This window comes from Durio zibethinus, chromosome 8, assembly GCF_047325235.1.
Source record: "Durio zibethinus cultivar Kanyao isolate XHJ-2024 chromosome 8, ASM4732523v1, whole genome shotgun sequence".
Classification (NCBI taxonomy): domain Eukaryota; kingdom Viridiplantae; phylum Streptophyta; class Magnoliopsida; order Malvales; family Malvaceae; genus Durio; species Durio zibethinus.
Genome location: NC_143169.1, coordinates 7,094,599 through 7,114,921, shown reverse-complemented (window position 1 = coordinate 7,114,921; position 20,323 = coordinate 7,094,599).

Here is a 20,323-nt window from a genome sequence, read left to right as displayed (position 1 = left end):
GCACCAGCACATGCCCGAGCCCAACATGTGCACCTGTAACCCTCAGTTTGGTCTGATCTTACACTGGGAATGAACTCCGTATGCTTAGACTGGGAATGAACTCTGTATGCCTAAGTCAACCCATAAAACGAGCGTGCGGGCGCTCAGCCAGCCAGAAAGGAAGGATGCACAAGCCGGGGATCGACCAGGTCCCCCCTATGTGCTGCCAATCCTACTACCACAACCCTCAGTTTGGTTCGATCTTATATTGGGAATGAACTCCATATGCCTAAGCCAACCGACGAAACGAGCGGACGGGCGGGCACTACGCAGGCCAGAGAGGCGGGATGCGCAAGCCATGGATCGATAGGGTGGTAGGTGGGTTTAGGCACATCTTCATATTTTGCCATGCCAATGCCATTTTTATGGCTTGTAAATTCATACAATGGTAACTTAGGCCTTCATGTGAAGTTTCATGGCAAGACGACTCGTTTTCTATTTTTCACGATATTTGAAACTTTTTACGGTTAAGGATTTTTTTAAAAAATTTTTCAGAAGGATTTTTAGCCCCACACTTGGTAGACATGATCCTTGTATTTTTTTTGGCATGCACAAAAAAATTCAGCTAAAAACTCGAAGTGTACAGGATTTTGCGACCATTTGAAAAAAGTGTCCCTATTTCAGACACTTTAATGGCCACTGGCAGCAAACCTGTAAAATCTCAATTGCTCTTTAAGGGGGTGTGAGTTCTTGAGGTTTGATGAGGGATAGGGGGCCAATATAAGGGCCAAGTACCAGCACCCATCGCACATCACGTGCGCAAACCCCCCCCCCGCCCTCCCAATCGCCGGAATCCCAATACTGTCGGTCAGGTTCTCTGGCGATGCTCCGATGATGGTGCCCCGGGAGAAAAAAAATGCAGCACCTGCAACCCTCATTCTGGTCTGATCTTACACTAGGAATGAACTCTGTATGCTTAGACTGGGAATGAACTCCGTATGCCTAAGTTAACACATGACACGAGCGTGCGGGGGCTCAGTCGGCCAGAGGAGCAAGATGCGCAAGACGGGGATCGGTCGGGTCCCCCTTGCGTGCTGTCGATCCTGCTGTCGCAACCCTCAGTCCGGTCTGATCTTAGACTAGGAATAAACTCCGTATGCTTAAGCCAACCGATGAAACGAATGGGCGGGCGGGCACTACATTGGCCAAAGAAGCGGGATGCGCAAGTCGTGGATCAATAGGGTGGTAGGTGGGTTTAGGCACATATTCACATTTCTGCCATGCCAATGCCATTTTTATGGCTTGTAAATTCATACAATGGTCCCTTAAGTGTTCATGTGAAGTTTCATGGTAAGACGACTCGTTTTTTTATTTTTCACAATTTTTGAAACTTTTTACGGTTCGAGATTTTTTAAAGATTTTTTCAAAACTCCTTTTGGACCCAAACATGGTAGACGTGATCCTTGTATTTTTGTTGGCATGCACAAAAAAATTCAGTTAAAAACTTGAAGTGTACAGAATTTCATGACCATTTGAAAAAAGTGTCCCCATTTCAGACACTTTAATGGCTACTGGCAGCAAACATGTAAAATCTTAAATGCTCTTTAAGGGGGTGTTAGTTCTCGAGGTTTGATGAGGGATAGGGGGCCAAAATAAGGGTGAAGTACCAGCACCCATCGCACATCATGTGCGCACCCCCCCGCCCCCCCAATCGCTAGAACCCCAATGCCGCCGGTTAGGTTCTCCAACGATGCTCCGAAAATGGTGCCTTGAACGAAAAAAAAAATGCGGCACCAGCACATGCCCAAGCCCAACATGTGCACCTGTAACCCTCGGTCTGGTCCAATCTTACACTGGAATGAACTCCGTATGCCTAAGTCAACCCACTAAACGAGCGTACGGGCGCTCAGCTGGCCAGAGGGGTAGGATGCGCAAGCCGGGGATTGGTCGGCTCCCCCCTACGTGCTACCGATCCTGCTGCCACAACCCTTGGTCTGGTACAATCTTATATTGGGAATGAACTCCGTATGCCTAAGCCAACTGACGAAACGAGCGGGCGGGCAGGCACTACACCGGCCAGAGAGGCGGGATGCGCAAGCCGTGGATCGATAGGGTGGTAGGTGGGTTTAGGCACATCTTCTTATTTCTGCCATGCCAATGCCATTTTTATGGCTTGTAAATTCATACAATGGTCCCTTAAGCCCTCATGTGAAGTTTTATGGCTAGACGACACATTTTCTATTTTTCACGATTTTCAAAACTTTTATGGTTCGAGATTTTTTTTAAATTTTTTCATAAAGAGTTTTGGCCCCACACTTGGTAAACGTGATCCTTGTAGTTTTTTTGGCATGCACAAAAAAATTTAGCTAAAAACTTGAAGTGTACAGGATTTTGTGACCAATTGAAAAAAGTGTCCCCATTTCAAACACTTTAATGGCTACTGGCAGCAAACCTGTAAAATATCAAATACTCTTTAAGGGGGTGTGATTTCTTGAGGTTTGATGAGGGATAGGGGGCCAATATAAGGGCCAAGTACCAGCACCCATCGCACATCATGTGAGCACACCTTCCCGCCCCCCCAATCGTCGGAACCCTAATGCCGTCAGTCAAGTTCTCCGACGATGTTCTGGCGATGGCGCCCCAGGCAAAAAAAAAATGCGGCACCAGCACATGCCCGAGCCTAGCATGTGCATCCACAACCTTCGGTTTGGTCCGATCTTACACTGGGAATGAACTCCGTATGCTTAGACTGGGAATGAACTTCATATGCCTAAGTCAACCCATGAAAGAAACGTGCGGGCGCTTAACCGGCCAGAAGGGCAGGATGCACAAGCTGGGGATCGCTGGGTCTCCCCTGTGTGTTACCGATCCTACTACCACAACCCTCGGTCTGGTGTGATCTTAGACTGGGAATGAACTCTGTATGCCTAAGCCAACTGACGAAACGAGCGGACGGGCGGGCACTACGTCGGCCAGAGAGGCGGGATGCGCAAGCCACGGATCGATAGGGTGGTAGGTGGGTTTAGGCACATCTTTATATTTCTACCATGCCAACGCCATTTTTATGGCTTGTAAATTCATACAACGGTCCCTTAAGCTTGTAATGGTGTCCCCATTTTAGACACTTTAATGGCTACTGCCAGCAATCCTGTAAAATCTCAAATGCTCTTTAAGGGGGTGTGAGTTCTCAAGGTTTGATGAGGGATAGGGGGCCAGTATAAGGGCCAATTAGCAGCACCCATCGCACATCATGTGCGTACACCCCCCCGCCCCCCAATCGCCGGAACCCCAATGCCGCCGGTCAGGTTCTCCGACGATCGTTCCTCGGGCGAAAAAAATACGGTACTAGCACATGCCCGAGCCCAACATGTGCACCTGCAACCCTCAGTCCGGTCCAATCTTACACTGGGAATGAACTCCATATGCTTAGACTGGGAATGAACTCCGTATGCCTAAGTCAACGCATGAAACGAGCGTGCGGGCGCTGAGTCGGCCAGAGGGGCAGGATGCGCAAGCCGGGGATCGGGCAGGTCCCCCTCTGTCTGCTGCCAATCTTGCTGCTGCAACCCTCTGTCTGGTCCAATCTTAGATTGGAAATGAACTCCATATGCCTAAGCCAACCAACGAAACGAACGGGCGGGCAAGCACTACGCCGGCCAAAGAGGCGGGATGCGCAAGCCGTGGATCGATAGGGTGGTAGGTGGGTTTAGGCACATCTTCATATTTTTGCTGTGTCAATGCCATTTTTATGGCTTGTAAATTCCTACAATGGTCCCTTAAGCCTTCAAGTGAAGTTTCATGGCAAGACGACTCGCTTTCTATTTTTCACGATTTTTAAAAGTTTTTATGGTTCGAGATTTTTTAAAAATTTTTTCAGATGGAGTTTTGGCCCCAAACTTGGTAGATGTGATCCTTTAATTTTTGTTGGCATACGCAAAAAAATTCAGCTAAAAACTTGAAGTGTACAGGATTTTGTGTCCATTTGAAAAAATGTCCCCATTTCAGACACTTTAAAGGGTACTGGCAGCAAACCTATAAAATCTCAAATGCTCTTTAAAGGGGTGTGAGTTTTGGAGGCTTGATGAGGGATAAGGGGCCAATATAAGGGCCAAGTACCAGCACCCATCGCACATCATGTGCGCATAACCCCCCGCCCCCCAATTGCCGGAACCCCCAATGCCGCCAGTCAGGTTCTCGGGCAATGCTCTGACGATGGTGCCCCGATGAAAAAAATGCGGCACCAGCACATGCCCAAGCCCAGCATGTGCACCCGTAACCCTCGGTCTGGTCCGATCTTACACTGGGAATGAACTCCGTATGCTTAGACTGGGAATGAACTTCGTATGCCTGAGTCAACCCACGAAACGAGCGTGCGGGTGCTCAGCCGGCCATAAGGGCCAGATAAGCAAGCCGAGGATCGGTCGGGTCGCCCTCTACGTGTTGTTGATCCTGCTGCCGCAACCCTCAGTCTGGTCCGATCTTAGACTGGGAATGAACTCCGTATGCCTAAGCCAACCGACGAAATGAGCGGGCGGGCGGGCACTACACCGGCCAGAGAGGCGGGATACGCAAGCCGTGGATCGATAGGGTGGTAGGTGGGTTTAGGCACATCTTCATATTTGTACCATGCCAATGCCATTTTTATGGCTTGTAAATTCATACAATGGTCCCTTAAGGCGTCATGTGAAGTTTCATGGCAAGACGACTCGTTTTCTATTATTCACGATTTTTGAAACTTTTTACGGTTCGAGATTTTTTTAAAATCTTTTCAGAAGGAGTTCTAGCTCCAAACTTGGTAGACATGATCCTTGTATTTTTTTTGGCATGCACAAAAAAATTCGGCTAAAAACTCGAAGTGCACAGGATTTTGTGACCATTTGAAAAAAGTGTCTCCATTTCAGACACTTTAATGGCTACTGGCAGCAAACCTATAAAATCTTAAATGCTCTTTAAGGGGGTGTGAGTTCTTGAGGTTTGATGAGGGACAGGGGGCCAATATCAGGGCTAAGAACCAGCACCCATCGCACATCATGTGCGCACACCCCCCGCCGCCCCAATCGTCGGAACCCCCAATGCCGCCAGTCAGGTTCTCCGGCGATGCTCCGACGATGGTGCCCCAGGAGAAAAAAATGTGACACCAGCACATGCTCGAGCCCAGCATGTGCACCCATAACCCTCGGTCTAATCTGATTTTACATTGGGAATGAACTCCGTATGCTTAGACTGGGAATGAACTCCGTATGCCTAAGTCTACCCACGAAACAAGCGTGTAGGCGCTCAGCCGGGTAGAGGGGTAGTATGCACAAGCCGGGGATCGGCCGGGTCACTTTTTGTATGCTGCCGATCCTGCTACCGTAACCCTCAGTCCGGTCCAATCTTAGACTGAGAACGAACTTCGTATGCTTAAGCCAACCGATGAAATGAGCGGACGGGCGGGCACTACGCTGGCCAAAGAGGCGGGATGCACAAGCCGCGGATCGATAGGGTGGTAGGTTGGTTTAGGCACATCTTCATATATTTTTTGTGCCAAAGCCATTTTTATGGCTTGTAAATTCATACAATGGTCCCTTAAGGCTTCGTGTGAAGTTTCATGGCAAGACGACTTGTTTTCTATTTTTCACGATTTTTGAAACTTTTTACGGTTCAGGATTTTTTAAAAATTTTTTCAGAAGGAGTTTTGGCCCCAAACTTGGTAGACGTGATCGTTGTATTTTTGTTGGCATGCACAAAAAAATTCAGCTAAAAGCTTGAAGTGTACAGGATTTTGTGACCATTTGAAAAAAGTGTCCCATTACAGACACTTTAATGGCTATTGGCAGCAAACCTGTAAAATCTCAAATGCTCTTTAAGGGGGTGTGAGTTCTCGAGATTTGATGAGGGATAGGGGGCCAATATAAGGCAAGTACCAGCACCCATCACACATTGTCGTAACGGTTTTGGGACTGCCAGACATAAAAGTGATGTTTTAAAATAGAGAAAAATAAATAAAAAGTGGAGTCACCACCAATCTTTGTTAGGGTGTGATTGGCCAGCCAAAAGTTTATCTTTTTAATAAAACTATAAAATGGATTTAAAGTTCATCAAAAAGATAATTTTGGTCTATGAAAAACCAGATTGGGTCCAGGAGTCGGTTACACATGGGGAAGGATTAGCACCCCCACAACACCCATAAATTGGTACCATTTAATTATGTGCTATTTTCAGTGTTGGATAAAAATGATTTTAATTTGAAATTTAACACTAATTCCCTTCACTTGAATAAAATTTTGCTAAAATATTTAGTTAGAAATATTGAGAAAATCTTTAAGTTAAAGAATTATCTTAAAATTCTCCAACTTCTAGGCAAAATTTAAAATAACTCTTTTTGCTTAAGATTTAACACAATAATCCATAAAATAAAATAACAATCTTTATAGAAAATAATTGTTAGTGACTCTCTAACGTCTAGGCAGAGTACCAAGAATTATTTCTTTCGAAATGTTATTTTTATTTTATTTTATAATATCATAATTTTTTTAAAAAGTACTACAAATAAAAATTAAAGACAGAATAGTACAAATAAATACTAATAATAACATGCTAATGTGTGTATGTCAATGAATGTTATGTAAAATGAAGTGTAATTTAAAAGTTGGATTCTTAAGTATAATAAGACCACCCTAACTCTCCAACATCTAGGCAGAGCTTAGGTGCGACTGTTTATATTTAAGCTCCCAATTTACTATTATACTTTTTATTTATGAATCTTATTGTTGATGCAAATTAAGAAATAGTGTGAAAAGACTTAACGAAGTAAAATTTTCTAAATACCCCATCATCTAGGCAGCATTTGGGAACAAATTGCTTCAAATAGAATTTTCACACTTGACTTTAGGATTTTTAGGACTTTGGATTTTAAGAGGTTTTGAATTTTAGGGGATTTTGGATTTTTAACGGTTTTAAAAACTTAGGATTTTGAAAATTAAAAATTAGTGTTTAAGATTTAAGTAAAACGCGAACATCTCTAAAAATCCCCATCATCTAGGCGGACTTTCGGAGCAAGTTGAATTTTTTATAATTTTTCAAAACTAATTAAAAATTTCTTATGTGTTTTTTTATGAAAATTTATTCATAATAATTCTCTAACATCTAGGCGAAATTATCTTTTAGAAAAATATTTTTTATTCCCTCCAACATCTAGGCAAGGAAAATAATAATAATAATAATAAATATTTTTTTTGAACATTTTTACTATATTTTTAACTATTATTTGTTTTCAATTTTATTATTATTAAAACAATTAAACATTTATTCTAACAAATTTAGAAATTTATCATGCATAAATATAAAAATATACTTAAAATAACAAAAATAATAATATAAAAAAAATTAGAAAATTAAAAAAAAAAATTTTTTACCCGAATCGGACCGGTCAACGGTCCGGTCAATGTTGGTCTGGACCGGTTTTACGATTCGATAGGTGGTTCGGGTGGTCCAGTGATTTGGACCGACTCAGACCGGTTCACTGGTCCGGTTCAAAGTTGGATGAAGTGGGTTGATGGGTCGATTTACGCGGATCTCAGATCCGGGTCCACGCGCGAATCCTCTTTGGTTAAAACGGTGTCGTTTTGGGTCTTTCCCTAAACGGCGTCGTTTTGAGTTTTTGCTTTACTATATATAGCTGAAGATTTTTTTTGGTTCATTTGGTTTTTGTTTCAAAAAAAAAGGGAGAAAAGGAGAGAGAGAGTTGGGGGAGAGGTCTGGCCGTCCATCGTTCGATCGTCGGGCCACCGCTCCAGCTGTCGCATGGGTCAATGCCGACGGTGGTCGCTGGTGATCAAAAAATACCAAAATACTTCCAGAAGCGCTCTTCAACACGTTCTTTCAAGATCTGACCTCCTTTTTGTCGAAAACAGTCTCGATCAGCGTAGATTGGGGCTCAAAGTTTCTGTTTTCAATTTTTTTTTTTTGTTTTGTTGAAGCAAGACTGATCTATTTTCTTGCTTTTGTAGGTAGCTTCGACGCTAGTTCCTCCCTGCGGGGAGGACTGTGGTTTTTGTTTTTTTTGTAGTTTTTTTTTTACTGAATCTCCCCCTCCTTCTTTTCTGTCCGTTTTGGCTTCGCTATGAGCTCTATTTATAGAGCTCCAGCCATATGTGTTTGGAGGGAAGGGCATGGGGCTCGATCACGGGATGTAAACACAAGCCCGCCTCTTTATTTCTTCTGTATTTTCTAGTAGTAGGGTAGGATGAACAGGGTATGTGATGGGTAGTGGGCCTGGTGGCAGTGGCGGCACCACTGCCATCCTCAATTATTTTTCTTTTTTTTGTTTTTTTGCTTTTTTTTTGCATTATTTTTTGGTATTTATTTTTTTTGTATTTCGTATAATATTATTATTTTTATTTTTGAGGACAAAATTGATGTCAACAGCTACCCCTCTTTGCACATTACTCAGAATCAGGAATAGGGCAAAGACAAAGACAATGATTTTGTCTGAAAACAGATCGTGAATTTTTTTTTTTAAACAAAACAATTAGGATGACACCGCAAGTTTAAAAAAAAATAATAAATCGATTGAGATAACACACGCGAATCAAAATTATGCCTGGAGGTCTTACAGAATAAACTGGGATAACATCACAATCAAAAGATAAAGAATCGATCAGGATAACACTGCGAATTGAAATTATGTCCGAAGGTCGTACAAAATCGACTGGGATAACATCGTAAGTCAAAAGATAAGGAATCGATCGAGATAACATCACGAATCGAAATTACGCTCGGAGGTCTTAAGAATCATACCTGGAGGTCTTATAGAATCATGCCTGGAGGTCTTACAGAATCGACTGGAATAAAATTGTAAGTTGAAAGATAAGGAATCGATCGGGATAACATCGCGAATCGAAATTATGCCCGGAGGTCTTAAAAATCATGCTCGAAGGTCTTACAGAATCATGCCCGGAGGTCTTACAGAATTGACTCGGGTAACATCGCAAGTCAGAAATAAAGAATCGACCGGGATAACACCGAAAATTGAAATTATGCCTAGAGGTCTTACAAATCTCAAAATCTTTGAATGCTCCTTATAATCAGAAGCGATGAAACTGTAAAATTTGAAAATCTTTTAATCTTGAAAGTCATGCGCAGAGGCTTTTATAGATTATGCTCAAAGGTCTTACAAATCTCAAAATCTTTAAATGCTCCTCATAATCAGAGGTGACGAAACTTTAAAATTTGAAATTTTTTTTTGAAAATGCTTTTTTTTTTCAATCAGATTTAATGAATGCAATCAATGATACAAATGACCATCTTGATCAAATGATGCTAATGGAAATGTTGATAAAAATATAAATTTCAATGCAAATGCAAGGATGCGAATGCTTGATGCAACTATATTTGACAATGACAATGTTTTTTTCATGTAAATACTTCTACAAATACCTTTTTTTAGGATGCGGATGCCATAGTTTTGCAAATATGAAAAATATTTTTTTATGGTGCGAATGCAAATATCTTGTGCAAGTGCAAATGCAAATGTCTTTCTTGTAGTACAGATGTAAGTGATGCAAATGCAAATATCCCTTTCATGATGCACAGATAAGCGATGCAAATTTGATATATCTCTTTTTTTTTTTACGTTAAATGTCTTTCTCATGATACAAGTAATGCAAATGCAAGATCTTTCAAAAGGTTATGTATCAAGAAATTTTATTATGGATAGAACTTTGAAACTCTAAAACATCTTTTGGGGCTAAATAAACTTGGCTTAAATTTATTAAAGGCCAGCTAAACTAGGCTTAAATCTTCATTTGAAGCCAGATACACTAGGTTTAAAACCTCATTATGGCCAGATGAACTGGGCTTAAAGCTTCATTAATGGCTAGATAAACTGGGCTTAAAGTTTCATTGAGAGCCAGATAAACTGGGCTTAAAGCTTCATTAATGGCCAGATAAACTAGGCTTAAATATCATTGATGGCCAGATAAACTGGGCTTAAATCTTCATTTAAACTGGGCTTAAATTTTCATTGATGGCCAGATAAACTGGGCTTAAAACTTCATTAATGGCTAGATAAATTGGGCTTAAATTTTATTTTATTTTATTCCTTTTTAGAATTTGGCGATCCCTATCAAAAATGAAAAAGGTGAAGATTTTCTTTCCAAATGGATGTAATAGTTTTGTAGATAGTGATGTTGATTCAAAAGGTTCGAATCCTTGAAGGGAGTGAAAGAGGCATGCAAGCTCACAAATGAAACACAAGCTTTTCTAAAAGCATGAATTCCTTGAAAATCAAACATATTCAACATTTTTCTTAGTCTCCAAATGCGACATTTTGATATATGTTAAGATCAGCTGTAAGGGCTTAAGATTTTAAAGGGTTTTTTGGGAATAATCAACCCATCTCAGACTTCTATGGCTTTGATATTTTAGATCTTTCAAAAGGTTTGGTTTTACTTTTGTTTAGCATCCACCATACTTAGCATCAGAAGTGACTTTTCAGGGTTGGCTCTAGACTGCCCTTTTGAAGGTTTTCACCCTAGAGCCACATTTATTTCTATTTTTCTCTTTTTTTTCTTTTTACACACCATGCACTTGAGAATTCAAATCTAATCCAAAAGAGGAAAAGAATTTTTTTCAAAAAGGAAAACTCAAAAAATTAATGTTCATTTTTTAAGAGAAACTCTTCAAGTTTAAGCTTTCATGCCTGATCCAATATGGACTTTTCAAAGGTTGTAATGTAGGTTAAGGTTCATGGTAGCCAAAGAAAAGGATAAAAAGGCCCAAAACAACTATTTAAGGGTATTTGAAACTAAGGATCATTTTTCATTGGAAGGATACACTCTAAGGTATATTCTATTTTATGCTTTCCACCAATTCATTTCTTTCCCTTTTTTTTTATTCTTCCTTTCCTTTTTTTTACACCCTTTCACTGAGTGGATTCAAAACTTTTATGAACTTTTATACTGGGTTTGTGCCCCTATCACATGAGATTCCATTAGACATTCTCATTCTTATCCTTCAAATGTATTTCTTTTTTTTTTTTTTTTTCACAAATATGAAAAGTGATCCTTAGTCAGGGTTTATTTTGAAAGAATTCAATCAAGCTCAAAGGGGTAACAAGAGATAAATTTTTATTTTTGTGAAGAGATAATGAAAGATGGCCATTTGTCACTTCAAGCATAAACACTTAAATTGAAGACTACTCTTCAGGAAAATGAACTTGGAAAAAGGTTTTTTTCTTTTTAATCTCAAAAAAAAAATTTTTTTTTTTTTTTCAAAACCTTGACTTTGTCATAACCTTTTTTGGATTTGCTCAAATTTTTTAGTGCATCATGTCATAACCAATTTTTTCTTCTTCTTTTTTGTTTTTTTTTCTCTTTTTTTTGTTGTTTTTATTTTTTTTTTTATGCCCCCATAGTTCACACCTAGATTCATTTTGCCAGTAACACGTTTCATGAAAGATGTCCCATTTTAGCAAACCACCCATAATGAAAGTAATTACAAAAGAAGGGTCATATGAAATGGATAAGAAAAAGATTATGTGGGGTAAACATGTTTAAGGTATCAAATGATCTAAGTTACTCCACAAAAAGAGAACAAAAGGGTTAATCATAACTCAAGTTGCCTTAGAGGTAATGAGATATTTCTTTTCTGACAAATATACCTCAAGACAAAGGATCGGGTTAATTTTGGGATAAAAAACTGAAATGGTAGTATGCTTAAGTGTATTTTGGATTTGAAAATTTTGGAACTGCAGCATAATCTTATCATATTCAATTATCGCATTTGAATTCTAAAAAAAAAAAGTCATATAGACTTGATTTTCTAGGAACCACACATTTGTTAATGGCTGTTTCATTTGTTCATTGTCTTAGAAAAGAATATTGCCAACAATATCAGGTGAAAATAAGGTTCACAAATTTGAATTTAAGGCTATCAAGGGGTCATGACTTATGAAATGGGGTCAACTGAATGACCAAATTGGCATTTAGGTATTTGAAAATTTTCTAATAGTGATCGCCAATTCATCTTAGACTCAAAACTTCATTTTTTCTTTTTTCGCTTTTTTTTGTTTTTTTTTTCTCAGGAAAATTTCTCTAGCCTTGGTAGTTAACCACATGAGGCTTTATTCACATCTAATATCTTCCCTTTTTTTTAAAAAAAAAACCAACTATATATCGAAACTTACACGAAATAAAACACTATGATGCACAATGTTTGCTCATGCAATGCAAACCTTAAGACTTGACCAAAAAGAATTTATTATCTAGATCATACTCTTGAGGTGATATTTGAAGTTACATAAACAAAAGTTTTCCCCTTGATGTTTCAACTTTAGCATCACTAACTTGCAACTTTACTACCATCAATCATCAAAACCACCAACTAGCTCTTTAAACTTTGCAGCATCTGCATCGATCAAAGCTTGAACTTTATCCTTAAAGACAGTACAATCTTCTATGGAATGCCCTTTAACTCTATCATGAAATTCACATTTAGCATTAGGATCATACCACTTCGGGTACGGAGGCTTTCTGGGTCTTGCAGAAACAACAGAGATCATATGATTCTCTATCAGTAAAGTAAAAAGCTTAGCGTAAGGTATTGAAAGTGAATGATACACTTTGGCTCTCTTTTTCTTATGACTCTGAGAATGGCTTAAGTTGATCCTTGGTTCTGTTCGTGGTGAAGGAATTTGAGCATAAAGATGAAGTGGTCGAGGAAAATCATCGATCGTAAATATTGGTTGGGGGCAATATGGTAGCCATTGTGAATAATCATCTGTTGGATCTTCTTGCATCATGGTGAGATTTCTCTCATTTTTCCCTTTAACAATTATTTCTTGGGCTTGTTTTGCAAAAATATCTCCTCTTTTTTCATCACCAGTATTTATAATTCTTCCCCTTCTTATCCCATCCTCAATTCTACCCACAGCAAACAATAAATTTGCAAACTCTTATGAAGTATTGCTGATCAACTTATCATAATAGGGAGAAGGAAGGGTATCCACAAACAGGGAATTCAACTCCCTATTGGAAAGAGGTGGTTGTACCTGTGATGCCATATTCTTCCATCTAACAGCATATTCTTTGTAGCTCTCATTGGGTTCTTTCTCATATTTTGGATGGTTAATCGATCCGGAGCTAACTCCAACATATATTGGTATTGCTTCAAGAATGCCCGTGATAAATCTCTCCAAGCATGAATTTGACTACTTTTCAAACTATGATACCAATTAGCTGCTGTCCCAGTCAAACTTTCTTGAAAGACATGAATAAGTAGCTTTTCATCACCAGCATACCCAACCATTTTGCGATAGTATTGAGCCAAATGTATTTTAAGACATCCATTTTCGTTATACTTTTCAAAATTTGGGGCTTTGAATTTTGATGGAATAATGAGATCAGGCACTAGACTAAGCTCGTTGGCGTCAACATTCTCGTAGACATCATGACTTTTATGGTACTAGCTCGAGTACTATAAGTGTGCAGACTCAACTGACCTCATTTTCTAAGATAGCTATCCTTGAATCTTTTATTAATCATCAGAAGTCAGAAATGCATGGCATGAATTCTATTGTATATAAAAAAAAAAAATTGCTTCGAAGGTTTGATGAAAGTATATTTACAATTATCATTCCTTGTCCTTAGCTGGCATGAAAAGCAATGAATTCAAGCAAATGATACATGATATGCAAGTTAAATTTTATTGTTTTGGTGAGGGGAAACTTGAATTCCATCCTATATTCAAAATGGCTCATCTAGATATATCTTTTTTATCTCAAAAGTTTGGTGAAAACATACTTGCAACCATCATTCTTTCTTATACTCTTTTAGGCGTGCCAATAAAATAAACAGATGCATCAATTCATAGAAAATCTAGGTTAAAAGAAGTTTCCATTCATTTCCAAAAGCATCAAGTTTACACATCATGAACTATTCTAGGGCTGGGGCCAAAAAGTGCCAAACCTACTCCCACTTCCCTTTGTTTCTCTTAAAAAATAGTTGACTATGATTACTAAGGAGGATAACTCTTTGCCTAAAAAGCTTTTTATTCATCATCCTGACTAACCCTACTGTTGCCTGCAGCACTACCTACCATTTTGACATGGATCAAAGAAGGGTTGTTGTGAATAATTGGCTTCATCTTGGTATCAAAACTCAGATATCCAGCTTTCATCAGTCCTTGCACCCTATGTTTCAAAGCTGTGCAATTTTCCAAATAATGGCCAATGATGCCAAAATGGTATTCATATCGAGCATTGGGGTCATAGATTCGGGGAAAGGTGGTTTGCGAGGTTCAGCAGGGATAGGGGCAATGAGAAAATTTTCTAGAAGTAATGGGTACAACTCTGCGTAGGACATAAGTATTAGATCAACAAGGATTTTTTCTTTGGTGTTATCGAAGTTTTTCTGTCCTACAGTTGGTTTGGTTTGCTGAAAAGATGATAGTTTAGTTGGTCTTGAGGTGAATTGAGAAACTTTGAGTCGAAGATTGGGTTCAAAAGGTAATTATGGTATAGCATGCTGAACAGGCGATTGTGAAATATGAGATGGTGGATATGGGTTCAGGTGTGAAATTCTTGGTGGTTGCATGAAAATTGGGGGTCTAATCTTAGGTACTTGGAAAGGAGGTTAAAAATGGTCAAAAGGAGGATTTAGGTATGGGTTTGGACTTGGGATAGTTCGTGGAGGTTGTTTAAAGCCAGCTGACTTATTTTTGGAAATCAAACTCTTAAGCTCAGTCATTTGCATGGCCAGTTCACCCATTCCTCTCTTGAGTTCGCCCAAACCTTGGTCATTGTTGAGATCACCCAATGCTTTAGCATGCTCTGGCAGAATGCTGGAACTAATGGGAGCCAATTAACCTTGACTTGATGGAAGTGACAACGGTATTTGAGGAGTAACTAATTCAACCATACCACTACTTTTAACCATTTCTATCAATTGAGCCATTTGTCATTTCATCTCTCGAAGCTCAAGCCATAATTCCTCTTGATTCAACTCCAAAGCACTAATCCTTGCTTCTAATTGATCTCCCATTTTCGTGACTCTGATTCCCGCCAAGACAGACAACTTATTCCAAGACTTAGACAAAAAATTCTAGATTACTACCATTATTGAATGAATATCATAAAAACAATGACACACGAAGTATGAATACATAAATATGATGGCTAAAGAATGTCATGAAATACGTATATGCCTATAACAATGAATTTTTATATGTACAAATGACCCAAATGAAAATTTTTATCAACCGTGACTGTGTATGTAAGGAATATTATATTGCCGAGATAGTGGGATATGAAATGCAACGTTTGTTCCATACGACCTTACCATTCATGAATTTATATGCATGAAATGCAATGACATATTTACATGAATGATGAGATGTATTCCTATGACTAATGCAGCATATTTGTATGGAATGCATGAACCTATCAAGTGCATGTTATATTTTTACATGGAATACAATGCTTGTATTATGCCAACCTAGTGAAACTGACACTACCTTTTATCATGCATATGGAATGGGATACATGTATTATTTTTTATAATGTATGAAATGCAAAAGATGAAACAAAATAAAAAAAAAAATTTAGAGGGAAAAACAAAATAACTAGGACATGAAAATTGATTTTTTTATTGGGCCAATAAACAAAGAATTTAAGAAAAATCTTTAATTTTTTTGAAAACCACTTTTTTTTTGTTTTTCTGGCTTGTTGGATAATTCTTTAAAAAAATCACTTTATTCTAAAATATTTTATGAAATTACAAAATTTGAACAATTACCAAATGAATGAACTACATGTAAAGAGGAAATTTATATATATTTTTTTTAAGAAAATGTTTTTTTTTGGTTATTTCTATAAAAAGATCGGCAAGATTCATATGGCTTACGATATGCTGGGTTAAGGTTTATGCGTCTAATGGTTCCCAAACTATTCCTCACATCGTTGTTTGGATAGACTAGTAAGGTTCCCCGATCCTCACCCATTACAGGTTACTAACGGAAAGGGTTCAGTCCGAGTGGAAGTGTTTCACTAGCAAATGCGGAGGTTATCACCTCACGAGAGCGTAGCTACTTCACTTCCTCCTAAAAGGGAAATAGCCTGGGTTTAGAGCTCATGCATGCGAATAAATATGCAAAGTGTGTGCAAAGTAATGTATTAATCAAAATAACATAAATAAATCATAAACACAAAATCAAAATAAAGTAATAGATAACAAGCAATTTATTTTATTTATTAACTTGTATGTATATTTTGAAAAATTAAAATAAGGAGAATTAAATTAAATATCAAATAAAACTAATTAAATCCAACAGTTATTAATAGCGCATAACTAAAATTTGGCCTGACTCTCAAAAATCCCCAGTGGAGTCGCCAAGCTGTCGTAACGGTTTTGGGACTGCCAGATGTAAAAGTGATGTTTTAAAATAGAGAAAAATAAATAAAAAGTGGAGTCGCCACCAATCTTTGTTAGGGTGTGATTGGCCACCTAAAAGTTTATCTTTTTAATAAAACTATAAAACGGATTTAAAGTTTATCAAAAAGATAATTTCGGTCTACGAAAAACTAGGTTGGGTCCGGGAGTCGATTACGCATAAGAAAGGATTAGCACCCCCACAACGCCCATAAATTGGTACCATTTAACTATGCACTATTTTCGGTGTTAGATAAAAATGATTTTAATTTGAAATTTAACACTAATTCCCTTCACTTGAATAAAATTTTGCTAAAATATTTATTTAGAAATATTGAGAAAATCTTTAAGTTAAAGAATTATCTTAAAATTCTCCAACATTTAGGTAGAATTTAAAATAACTCTTTTTACTTAAGATTTAACACAATAATCTATAAAATAAAATAACAATCTTTATAGAAAATAATTATTAGTGACTCTCCAACGTCTAGGCAGAGTACCAAGAATTATTTCTTTCAAAATGTTATTTTTATTTTATAATATCATAATTTTTTTAAAAAGTAGTACAAATAAAAATTAAAGATAGAATAGTACAACTAAATACTAATAATAACATGCTAATATGTGTATGTCAATGAATGTTATGTAAAATGAAATGTAATTTAAAAGTTGGATTCTTAAGTATAATAAGACCACCCTAACTCTCCAACATCTAGGCAAAGCTTAGGTGCGACTGTTTATATTTAAGCTCCCAATTTACTATTATACTTTTTATTTATTAATCTTATTGTTGATGCAAATTAAGAAATCATGTGAAAAGACTTAACGAAGTAAAATTTTCTAAATACCCCATCATCTAGCCGGCATTCAGGAACAAATTGCTTTAAATAGAATTTTCACACTTGTCTTTAGGATTTTTAGGACTTTGGATTTTAAGAGGTTTTGAATTTTAGGGGATTTTGGATTTTTAGGGGTTTTAAAAACTTAGGATTTTGAAAATTAAAAATTAGTGTTTAAGATTTAAGTAAAACGCGAACATCTCTAAAAATCCCGATCATTAAGGCGGATTTTCGGAGCAAGTTCAATTTTTTATAATTTTTCAAAACTAATTAAAAAATTCTTATGTGTTTTTTTATGAAAATTTTTCATAATAATTCCCCAACATCTAGGCGGAATTATCTTTTAGAAAAATATTTTTTATTCCCTCCAACATCTAGGTAGGAAAAATAATAATAATAATAATAATAAATATTTTTTTTGAACATTTTTAATATATTTTTAACTATTATTTGTTTTCAATTTTATTATTATTAAAACAATTAAACATTTATTCTAACAAATTTAGAAATTTATCATGCATAAATATAGAAATATATTTAAAATAACAAAAATAATAACTTAAAAATTTTAGAAAAGTAAAAAAAAAAAATTTTTACCTGAATCGGACCGGTCAACGGTCCGGTCAGCACTGGTCTGGACCGGTCTGACCGGTTCTACGATTCGATAGGTGGTTCGGGCGGTCCAGTGGTTTGGATCGGCTCAGACCAGTTCACTGGATCAGTTCAAGGTTGGATGAAGCGGGTTGACAAGTCGGTTTGCGCGGATCTCAGGTCGGATCTGGGTCCACGCACGAATCCTCTTTGGTTAAAACGGCGTCGTTTTGAGTTTTTGCTTTACTATATATAGCTGAAGATTTTTTTTGGTTCATTTGGTTTCTGTTTCAAAAAAAAAAGGGAGAGAGGGAGAGAGAGAACTGGGGGAGAACTTTGGCCATCCACCGTTCGATCGTCGGGCCACTACTCTGGTTGCCGCCTGGGTCATCATCGACGGTGGTCGCTGGTGATCGAAAAATGCCAAAATACTTCCAGAAGCTCTCTTCAACGCGCTCTTTCAAGATCTGACGTCTTTTTTGTCAAAAACAGCCCCGATCAGCATATATCGGGGCTCAAAGTTTCTGTTTTCAATTTTTTTGTTTGTTTTGTTGAAGCAAGACTGATTTGTTTTCTTGCTTTTACAGGTAGCTTCGGCACTGGTTTCCTCCCTGCGGGGAGGACTGTGGTTTTTGTTTTTTTTTTTTGTTTTTTTTTCACAAAATCTCCCCCTCATTCTTCTCTGTCCGTTTTAGCTTCGCTATGAGCTCTATTTATAGAGCTCCAGCCATATGTGTTTGGAGGGAAGGGCATAGGGCTCGATCGTGGGATGTAAACAGGAGCCCGCCTTTTTATTTCTTCTGTATTTTTTGGTAGTTGGGTAGGATGAACAGGGTATGTGATGGGTGGTAGGCCTCATGGTAGTGGTGCCAGGGATGGCACCAATGCCATCCTCAATTATTTTTCTTTTTTTTGTTTTTTTGCTATTTTTTGTATTATTTTTTGGTATTTATTTTTTTTGTATTTCATATAATATTATTATTTTTCTTTTTGAGGAGAAAATTGATGTCAACACACATCATGTGTGCACACCCCCCCGCCCCCCCCAATCGTCAGAACCCCCAATGCCGTCGGTCAGGTTCTCCGATGATGCTTCAGCGATGGTGCCCCGGGTGAAAAAAAATGTGGCACCAGCACATGCCCGAGCCCAGCATGTGCACTCGCAACCCTCGGTCCGGTCCGATCTTACATTGGGAATGAACTCCGTATGCTTAGCTGGGAATGAACTCTGTATGCCTAAGTCAACCCATGAAACGACCGTGTGGGCGCTCAGCCAGCCAGAGGGGTAAGATGCATAAGTCGGGGATCGATCGGGTCCCCTCTGCATGCTGTCGATCCTGCTGCTGCAACTCTTGGTTCGGTTTGATCTTAGACTGGGAATGAACTTCGTATGCCTAAGCCAACTGACGAAACGAGCGAGCGGGCGGGCACTACGTCGGTCAGAGAGGCAGGATGCGCAAGCCATGGATCGATAGGGTGGTAGGTGGGTTTAGGAACATCTTTATATTTCTACCATGCCAATGCTATTTTTATGGCTTGTAAATTCATACAATGGTCCCTTAAGCCTTCATGTGAAGTTTCATGGCAAGACGACTCATTTTCTATTGTTCATGATTTTCAAAACTTTTTACGGTTTGAGATTTTTTAAAAATTTTTTTAAAAAGAGTTTTGGCCCCAAACTTGATAGTCGTGATCCTTGTATTTTTGTTGAGATGCGCAAAAAAATTCAGCTAAAAACTCGAAGTGTACAGGATTTTGTGACCATTTGAAAAAAGTGTCCCCATTTAAGACACTTTAATGGCTACTGGTAGCAAACCTTTAAAATCTTAAATGCCCTTTTAAGGGGGTGTGAGTTCTTCAGGTTTGATGAGGGATAGGGGGCCAATATAAGGGCCAAGTACCAGCACCCATCGCACATCATGTGCGCACACCCACCCCCCCCGCCCCCTCAATCGTCGGAACCCCAATGCCGCCGGTCAGGTTCTCCGACGATGCTCCGACGATGGTGCGCCGGCCGAAAAAAAAATGCGGCACCAGCACATGCCTGACCCAACATGTGCACCCGTAACCCTCGGTCAGATCCAATCTTACACTGGGAATGAACTCCGTATTCTTAGACTGGGAATGAACTCTGTATGCTTAGACTGGGAATGAACTCCGTATGCCTAAGTCAACCCATGAAATGAGCGTACGAGCACTCAGTCGGCCAGAGGGGCAGGATGTACAAGTCGGGGATCGATCGGGTCCCCCCCTACGTGCTACCGATCCTACTGTCACATCCTTTGGTTTGGTCTGATCTTAGACTGAGAATGAACTCCGTATGCCTAAGCCAACCGACGAAACGAGCGGGCGGGCGAGCTCTATGCCGGCCAGAAAGGCGGGATGCGCAAGCTGTGGATCGATAGGGTGGTAGGTGGGTTTAGGCACATCTTCATATTTCTACCATGGCAATCCATTTTTATGGCTTGTAAATTCATACAATGGTCCCTTAAGCCTTAATGTGAA